The following is a 10,455-nucleotide window of genomic DNA, read 5'->3' as shown; positions in this document are numbered from 1 at the left end:
TTGTATAAGTTCTAATCTAATAAATGAGACATTAATTGTTTTTTCAACTTTCTGCATTTCTGTTATGCTTAATTATAAAAACATTTAAACAGGGCACTTTGGTGGTTCAGTGGTTGAATGTCTTCCTTCGGCTCAGGTTGTGATCCTGGGGTGCTGGGATCAAGTACCGCATCACATTCTCTGCAGAGAGTCTGCTTCTTCCTCTGCCTATGTCTCTGCCTCTCTCTGTGTGTCTCTTATGAATAAATAAATAAAATCTTTAATAAAAAATTTAAATTCAGAAAAGGCCCAAACACTCTGGCAGTCCCTTGGAAAGTTAAACGGAATTAACCTATGACCCAGAAATGCCACTCCTAGGAATACGACCAAGAGAACGGGAATCAAGTGTTCAAACAAAAACTCATATGCGGATATTCATGGCAGCCCTATTCACAACAGCCCAAATGTCCATCAGCAGATGCATGATAAATAAAATGTGGTATATCCATATACTAGAATAGTATTCAGTTGTAATAAGGATTGAAATACTGAGACATATGGCCATGTGGATGAACTTGAAAGCATGATACCGAGGGAAGGAAGCCAGACACAAATGGCCATGCTGTGTGCTTCCACGGAAATGACACATCCAGAGCAGGTGGATGCCCAGGGACAGGAAGCAGACTGGTGGGGGCAGGGGCTGGGGGCTCGGCAATGGGGAGGGACTGCCAATGGCCACAGGGCTTCTTTTTGGGGGTATGAGATTGTTCTGGAACTAGATGGAGGGGATGGTTTCACAATGTGAATGTACCAAAAATCGCTGAGTGGCACACATTAATGCAGGTAATTTTATTCCACGTGAATCTCACCCCTGCAACAACAGAAGGCAGGTTTCCCTCTCATGGTGGGAAGCAGTGATGATGCATGAAAGGGAAAGTCATGGGCTCCCAGTAACTGTACGACGAAGCCAGGCGGATCAGTCTCCCAGACCCACAGCTCTGTGTGTGTGAGTTGGGGGGACTGGAGTACAAACCAGTGAGAGCCGCTGCCGTCTTGATCCCTCTGTTCTCTTGGATGAAGCCATGTGCTCAGGGTTGCTGGCCTGCAATCCCCTAGGAAGGCAGCGTGGCAAAAAAAAATTCATTTGTTAGGAGCTAAGTCTTTCATCTCATGGGATCCTTTTCTTAAAAGGATGTCTACACAATCCGCATGATAGTAGAGACCCAGTGCTCCTTCTCAGGAAATTCAGATTTTAGCTGCAGTCCTCCATGGCGGACCTCTGGTGAAGGGCCTCCTGACCACAGACTAAACGCGTCTGGTAGCAGTGACATCTGGGAACGTAGGGTCAGCTAGGGAAAGGCATGTGTGCATATCTGTGTGCCCATGTGTGGTTGTATGTGTGCTTGTGTCTACATGCGTCTGCATGTCTATGTGTCCACTCGATTCATGTGTATTCATATGTGTCTGTAGTACAAGTGTGAGCACATCTCTGTGCATATATACATGTGTGCATTAGGTGTAGAGCCCATGCATGTGAGTTTTGTGTGTCTTTCTCTTGTGTGTGCTTATCTGTGTGTATGTGTATTTGTTCATGTGTGTGTGAGCTCGTGTGTGTGCCTGTGTGTGTAGGGACCATGACTGTGAGGTTTGTATGTGTATATGTGCATGTGTGCATGGATCACCTGAGTTGTTCCCGTGGGCACAGAACCTCAGGAAGTTATCACTTGCTGGGATACTTAATGTCATCCAAGTTCTTCTCGCAATTGTAGGTAATTAAATGACCTCCTGGAGACTCAACAAGTCTTTCATTGTCCTTGACCAAAGGGGAAAAAAAAAGCCCCATCTCTCCAAAATGTTAACAGCGTCTTTTTTGTCACCTCAAGCCAAACTGCTTTATAATAAAAAATAAAATTACTTTATTGTATGCAGACCTCCAGTTATTCACTTTCATCGCTCAAAAAATTTTATTTGCTCCTAACATATGGAAAGCGAGCATCAATGGCCCATAATCCCTTAAAATGAGAAATCGTCTATTTTTTCTCCTAAGATAAAAAGGCTCGGCTCTGTGAGGACAGTGGAGCATGCTGGCGGCTTTCCTGTAGTTATCATGCTGAATGAAGGTCACTCACCAGGAGGAGAAGCATGCTGTCCTGTAGAAGGGGCACTGAGCCTGGAGGTGGGAGGCACAGAACACTCGTCCTCTGTAGCATTTGTCTCTTGCTCCCCTGGTATCTGGACAGGCCCTGGAGGGGAACATCTCCTTTCTCCATGGTTTGTTATGAGAAGTCTGACTATTTAAAAAAAATAATGGAATAATATAGCTTATTAGTTCCCAAGGCTGCTACAACAGAGGGCCACAATGGAATGGCAGCTCTGGAGGTGACATGTCCAAAATGCAGGTGGCAGCAGGATTGGCGTCCATGTAGATGCATCACACTACTCCCACTGCCACATGGCATCTCCCTGTGTCTGAATCTCCCACTACTCAGAACATCAGTCATTGGTTGAATGATTCCCACCCCATCCAGCGTGATCTCATCTTAATGAGATTATTATAGCTATAGAGATCCAGTTTCTAAAAAAGGTCATGATCTGAGGGTCCAGGGGCATGTGAATTTAGGTGGACATGGTGTTCAACTTGGGACACACAATGAGAATTCTACAGATGTTGCATTTGGGGAAAATCATGCACGGTCACAATGACCCTTAAAAGCCCCTTGGGAAGTAGACACAGAAGTCATGTACAGCTAACTCTTTGTTTATGAAGGAAGAAACTCTTTTCTGAGACCCCCAGCAGACTCCCCTTAATTGTCATTGCCCAGAGCTATGTCACATGTCCCCTTCCCCCAACAAGCTTTTGGCCAAAGAATGAGATTGCTGCTTGGCCTGGAGCAATCATGATTCATCCCTGAGAATGGGCACAGCGTCACTTGTATGAAGTCAGCGTAGCAAAAACAGGGGGTAACCACTGAGAGGGGACCAGATGTCCATCACAAAGGGGACACACACTTCACCAGACACAGCCAAACCGCTCTCCAAAATCTATAAATGGATCCGTGCCACTGGGTAGATTGTCTGCAAAGGTGGCCTCCGCTCCCTGCCATCCTGGTCTATGCTCCTTGCAATGCGAGTTTGCTGCTTCTCTATAAAGAGAGGGAATCTACAGCCCTTAAGTATGGGACAGACACACAATGGGACATTGCCGAGCAATGAGGCACTCACAGCTGCTCCAACATGGAATCATCTTGACAACAGGATGCTGAGAGAGAAGGACTCCATTTGTGTGACATGTCCAGAATCAGTCAGTCCGGAGACATTAGCGTTTGCACAGGGGATTGCAAGGTTAAGGGGTGAGGCTGAGGGGCAAAGTATTTCTCTGACAATTAACAAGGATTTGCTAGATTGGACTGTCATGACATGAGTGTAGCAGTGCATATACAAGAAGCCATGGAAATGAACACTTTAATGAGACAATTGGACAGCATCTGGAAGCTGTCTTAGTAGGGCCATTCAAAGAGAGTCTGTGATTTTGATTCAGGACTATTTTTGCCATTTGCCATGGCCCAAAGGATGTAGTAGAGGTGAGCCATGTCAGGTCCTAGGCCTCCAGGGGCCTCACACATGGCAGGGGCCTCGTAGACAAGCACAGCCCAGTGTGGGGGAAGACAAGGACAGTCTGGTCACCCCTTTGCCCGGCTGACAGCAAGCCAGCCAGCAGACACGTGAGTCAGGCCATCTTGGATCAGCAGCCCTCAGCCCCCTCTCCAGCTGACCACCAGCCAAGACCAGCCAAACCCCCAGCTGATGCATAAACTCAGAACCCATAACAAGCAATTGCCAAGTCCCATATTCTTGGGGGCAGCACATCGCTCAACAGTAACATACAGTCACCATTATAATTTTCCCGTAACAGTTTTATTGAGATAAAATTCACATTACTGCAATTTACCTTTTCTTACAACTCGGTGATCTTCGGTACATTCAGAGTTGTGCGTCCGTCAGCACAATTGACAGTAGAACATTTCATCATCAAAGAAAGACACCTGGCACCCTACCTAGCCATGACCCTACCCTGCACCCTGTATCCATTTTCCCATCCTCTGGCATACACAAGTCCACCTCAGTCTATGGGTTTGCCTCTCCTGGACTTTTCATATCGATGGAATCATTCAATATGTGGCCTTTCACCACTGGCTTCTTTGAGTTGGCATAATGTTTCCAAAGGTCTTCCACACTGTTAGCATAGCCATCATGACTTTTTTTTTTTAAGATTTTATTTATTTATTAGAGACACACACACACACACACACAGAGAGAGAGAGAGGCAGAGACACAGGCAGAGGGAGAAGCAGGCTCCATGCAGGGAGCCCGATGTGGGACTTGATCCCAGGACTCCAGGATCACACCCTGGGCTGCAGGCGGCGCTAAACCGCTGCGCTACTGGGGCTGCCCGCCGTCATGACTTTTTATTGAGAGTACCCTTCGTTGGATTCCTTATTAACAATCTATCTTTCTCCAGTAAAGTGTGAGACCTGTGACCTCAGGGAGTTTCCTTGTCTCATTAGCTGAAGCTCCTCCACTGCCTAGGACTGAGCTTTGCACACAGGGTGCCTCCTGAATGAATGACAGGGTTAACAGGGAGATTAAGAAACGTGGCAAGTGGATATTTAATGAATCTAAACAGGCTCTGAGTTACAACCTTGTCCCCACTAGGGCATGTCTCGGGATGCGACTGTCACACAGCGGCTAAGGGCCACAAGGCGCCAGCTGCTCCTTCCTCAAGCCTCAGACATTTTGGTTCCAGTCTTTTGCAAAGCAACATTCTTTCCCTGGTTGTGTAACAACCAAAAAACATTTCTTCCTTTGCTTCTGGCAACATCAACAAATTGACAGTGGAGGGAAATCTCCTTACCTGGTAATGAGACTAGTTTTGCCTCAGGTGCAAAATGTTCCCCAGCTGCCCTCGTCTCCAATTCATGCAGGAGGGCACTAACTGAGCGATGGGGGCCGGGTTCCTCCAGATGTACCTGCATAGTTACCTTAATGCCAGGACCCCAGGTGGGAATGAGTTACAAGGTTATTTAGACATGCTTCGCCACAAATCTTGACAAAGTCTTTCATTTAAAGAAAAAAAAAATGCCCTTCATATCGGAAACTTGCCATTGGCAGTGGCGAGGCCAGGCCTGCAAATGGTTTCTGCTGCCATTGTGTCTGTTTTCCTCCTCCACCCCCATGTGATTGGACAAGTCTTTATTGGCATCATTGTATCAGGCTGGGGAAGACAGAGAGATCCAACTGCAAATCACCTGGATAATACCCTTGTTGCAAGATGTAATCATGTTTGAACCAACATCAGGGCCCCGGGGTTGGTGTCGACTGGCGGAACATTCCAGATTCTTCCCACCTCTGAGCAAAGCTGTGAAGGTCAGAGCCTGTCTGCTAAGGGTGTGCATCTGTTGAAGGGCAGACTTGTGGAAGAGTAATAATTTTCAGACCTCTGGAGAACCATCCGGCATTCCAGTGTTGACACATCACCTGTGCTGGACTCACCCAACAGATCCGTAATGCGTGTACCTAATCCAGCGCCTATAAAGAGCCTGTTAGGAGCCAGGGCAAAGAGGACACGTTGGTGGCGTGGTATGTGGGTGAAGAGAGTCACATTCAAGACTGACCCCCCTGGGGAGGTGCGGAGGGGCACTAGGAAATACCCTGACATTTCAGGTGTGTGACTTCCTTTAAGCCTCACAGCCACTGGGCAAGGGGGCTCTGGGGTGTGCCACCCTGCCGAGGACGCAGAGCACAGGCAGGCCAAGAGCTGGGCTCCTCCTGGCTGTGCTGGGGCTACTTTTGCTTACCTGGTGGGAAATGGCATCAGAATGTGTCAGTACACAGCACAGTGGTCACAGCAGACTTTATTCCACAGATTTTAATCGATGGGACTTTTTTAAAAAATATATTTATTTATTCATGAGAGACAGAGAGAGTGAGGCAGAGACACAGGCAGATGGAGAAGCAGGCTCCCTGCAGGGAGCCCGATGTGGGACTGGATCCCAGGACCCCAGGATCACATCCTGAGCCAAAGGCAAGATGCTCAACCACCGAGCCACCCAGGTACCCCAATAGATGGGACTTTTGATGCATTTTTAATTTAGGGGATTCGTGTCATTTAAAATATTACTAATCATTGAGATTTTATTGGTATTTTAAAGCCACCCCCCTCCACCCCATATTCACGTAAATCCAATTCATGTCACTTTACAAGCCAAATTCTGAGTGCTGTTAATGTGACCAGAGGACTGAGCCCAATGGGGATGGATGGACTGGGTTCCAGAACCTTCCATCATTGCATCCTGGGCAGCCCTCATCTTCCCACCCAATTCCTGAAAGTATGTCAAACAGGAGCTCTACGTGTCTGTGGACCCAGGGATCTGGGGAGTAAGTATCCTCAGTAAATAATCATAACAGAATATTACAAAACCTGTCATTACATCTCACCTTTTAGACAGTTTTCATGATGTATTTCCAGCAGTTATACACATGCCTGAAAACAGCTACCCATCTTCATTTTTATTAAGAAGCATGAGTCTTCCTGTGATGCTTCTTTTGTGGGTCAAACCGGCAGGACTGAGAGGTGCCCAGACGGCAGGTGAGTGTTGCTTCTGAGTGCATTGGTGAGGACGTCTCTGGAACAGATCAGCCTCTGACTCTATAGACCAGGAAGGTCACCCCCAGGGTGGGCAGGTGCCACGCAGTAGGTAGAGGGCCTGTGTGGAACAAAAAGTAGAAGGATTGCAAATTCCCTCCATGTGTGACCTGAGGCCTCCTCAGACGTAGGCCTGCTGGTCTCAGGTCGCAGTCCTCAGAGTGGGGCTTCCACACCAGTCTCCTAGTTCTCAGGCCTTCAGACCTGGTGCCATGTCACCCCTCCACTGCTCCTGGTCCTCCAGCCGCAGACGGCAGGTGGGCAGGTCATGGGACAGCTCAGCCTCCTTAGTAATCATGAATCAGTCCCGTAGATCCTGTTGGCTCTGATTCCCTGGAGAACCCTGACCTCGCACAACACTGTCCTGTGTCTCCTCTTTCCTACATCATTTTGTTTCCTCATTTTCTTTTGAGTAGTCTCTTACCATTCAGGGAATGTATTACTTTATTATCACTGCTACAAAAAATCACCCACAAATGTAAGTGGCTTAACACTACACGCATTTGTTATTTTACAGTTCTGTAGGTTGGAAGTCTGAAACAAGACTCCACCAGGCTGAAAATCAGGGCGTGAGCCTATGTTCTTTTGGGAGGCTCTGGGAGAAATCACCTTCTTGTCCTTCCCAGCCTCCCAGGGCTGCTGGCATTCCTTGGCCTGCAGGATAATCCAAGAAAATCTCTTCATCTGCAGGTCCTCCATCACATCTGCAAAGTTCCTTTTGCTGTGAATGTAATACATTTGCAAGTTCCGGAGTCTAGGATGAGGGTAGTGTTAATCTGTTCATCTCAGGGAAATTCTCCTGACATTGGCCTCATTTTCCCATCTTAGGAGGCAGAGCCCAAGTGCCCCGGCTCTCCATCTCCTGTCTTGTTGCAAGGACTCTGCTTCTCAGAGAAGACCCAGAGCCATAGAAGGACAGGGAGAACTGAGACTCGGGCAGATGATGAAGGAGGTGAGCTGCTTGGGCTGCCACAGTTCTAGGGCTGCTAATGTAGACAACCAGACTTGAGGCACCAGAGCCAGGAATTCACCACTCACAGCACATGAAACAATGCCAGGGTCTGCATTAGAGTGCCCTTTCCCCTGTCCCATGAGGTGGGAGGCTACACACATACACACAGCACACCAAAGCCAGGAAACACAGGATCAAGACCCAGAGCCTTTGGCAGCATGTGTGGGGAGTGAGCATGCAAGGTCCCTCCATGGGCACCTTGACCTTCTGCATTGCCTGTATGACTAGCTACTGAGACTGCCCAGTATTGGGGATGATGGTCCTCACAGCAAGGACACACAGAGATGCTCTAGGACCAGGGAAGTGCCTCTCTCAACATAGGCACCGGCTCCACGGGATCCAGGGAGATCCACCTGGATGTGACTTGCATCCCAAGGTGAAGAATGGGAAGAAACTCAGCCTCGCAGCTGTTGCATTTGTTGGCTCTCATGGCTGAAGTGAGGTCAGCGATTAGCAATGGGAGTGATGTTGGGCAGTGATGTGGGGCAAGTTCCTGGGACAGAAGCGGAATCACCGAGGGGAGCGGACCTTTGCACCTGCGCCGGGGTCTTCTCTGGGACTCAGCAGGTCAGGGACAGCCGTGCCAACTTCTTCAGCTGGCTGCATCTGCTGCATGGTGTGGGGCGTGGTTCCCAGATACTTAGCTTGCTTGTTGGTTCTCCAGTCCTGGCAAGGATCTGTGAGGGCCCCAACAGCATCGAGGGAAACTCTTTTGAACTTAGTTTCTGATAATTATGACTAAGAAACTTGATCTTCAAGAAAGGTATTCTTAAACTAGGACTTCTGGCCACTGGACTATTTTCTTGTGTTTGCTATCATGTAGCACCATACAAGGCTGAGCTATCTGGGACCCTGGGATTTACACATGTGTGTGCATGCATGTGTGTGTGTGTGTGTGTGTGTGTGTGTATAAATTTAGGAAGAGAATATACCCTGAAAGGTCAGCCAAATTGTATACCTGTTGACCCCTGCAAACACGGTATAAAATGTGTCTCAATGTCCTGCTGGTTCAGTAAATGAAAATATCTTCCCTGGGATCCCTGGGTGGCGCAGCGGTTTGGCGCCTGCCTTTGGCCCGGGGCGCGATCCTGGAGACCCGGGATCGAATCCCACGTCGGGCTTCCGGTGCCTGGAGCCTGCTTCTCCCTCTGCCTGTGTCTCTGCCTCTCTCTCTCTCTCTGTGACTATCATAAACAAATAAAAAAAAGTTTAAAAAAAAAAAGAAAATATCTTCCCAAATACACTTGTCTCCCTGGGGCAGGTGGACTCTTCTCCAAAATGCACCATTTCCTCTGCTAACGCTTCTAAACTGAAGACTGCAGAGACAGAAAAGGGAATCAGAGAGGAGACATTATTAACATTTCCTGTCTCTGAACCAGGAAAATCCAGCTTTCAACTGCTATTGATTTACTTTCTGTTTGGAGAAGTTGTTGCTTCCTCTGATGAAGGCTGAACATAAGCGATTTCAGCATTGCCCTGGTGAGCACACGCAGAACTTCCACTTGACCGATCTGACAGCATCACAGACCTGTCCACCTAAAAACCCCATATATTTATATAATCCAAAATCTTGTTATCTTTCCCAGGCACCTTGGCTAGCCTAGGGGTGGGGGCGAGAGAAGGAAAGCAGAAAGAGAGATTTGCTATTTTCTTAAAGACAAAATGTCAAAACCACAAAATTATGAACTACGATAAGAAAATGACAAAGCATATGCTCAGTTGCATTCAGCAACCCCTGGGTTCTTTCCCCAGGTGCACCACACTTTCCTAGAGCCTGTGTGTGGCGTGCCAGGGCCGGAGGAGTGAAATGCGTTAAGGGAGGGCATTAAGATGTGATGTACGTGTCTTAATGCCCTCCACTGCTGGGTGGGCAGGGGAAAGGAAGAGAGTGGAGAGTCATTCATTCATTCACGAACCCCCTGGGCTCTCAGGGTGCCCTGTCGTCACCTCTGAAAGGCACTGATCCTCTGAGTGCTGAGTTGTTTGGTAAAGCCATGCAATTTTCATCTCTTACCTTATCCCTCCTTATTCTGGTAACAAAACCATATAACTTGGGGGGAGAGTGAACTTGCTTTCAGACTCTGCTTTCATTGACTCTGGAGGTAGGCGTTTGACCCAGGCAGCCAGAGCATCTAATGCCTGTAGACATAGCGGCAGCTTGATCAGTAGACATGTAAGGCAATGGTCTAAAGAGATCCAATTCTGAGTATCTTGTTTGAATGGTTAGTGAAAAGAACACTTCTTAGAGGCACTGAGAGGCTGCAAAGCCAGTGTGACACTCCTGATGGCCATCTTTCTGCCTGCCTGGCCATGGGGTTAACTCAGAAAGACAGAACTGAGAGCCCACGAGAGTGTCAACAATCCTATGAGAACCTCATAGGAGCGCCTGGATCCAGCTCTGCCTGAAGTTTCCTGGACCTTTTAATGTCAGCTAGCCACCCCCATCCCTTTCTTCCTGAAACAATTTTGAGTTGAATTTCTTACTGCTTGGAACCCAGAGAGTCCCGCCTCCTACAGAAATCGCATACTATTTCTCATTCTTTCTTCTCCCTCCTGTATCTCCTTTTCTGTTGTGTTTTGCCCTCACATTTTCACATTCTGTTGTTCTTATCTGCTTCCCCTTCCAGTTGGTTTTCCAGCTGTCTGCTAGCACTGTCACAATGTCTCTTTTCGACCATAATGAACGAGTTGGGCATTGGCGCGGTATCACAGCATCAACACGAAGGAGATCGTGGAGCTGACGATAAAAGTTAAAATAAAA

This window comes from Nyctereutes procyonoides, unplaced genomic scaffold (genome assembly GCF_905146905.1).
Source record: "Nyctereutes procyonoides isolate TBG_1078 unplaced genomic scaffold, NYPRO_anot_genome, whole genome shotgun sequence".
NCBI lineage: Eukaryota > Metazoa > Chordata > Mammalia > Carnivora > Canidae > Nyctereutes > Nyctereutes procyonoides.
Note: the sequence above shows the minus strand (reverse complement) of the source record.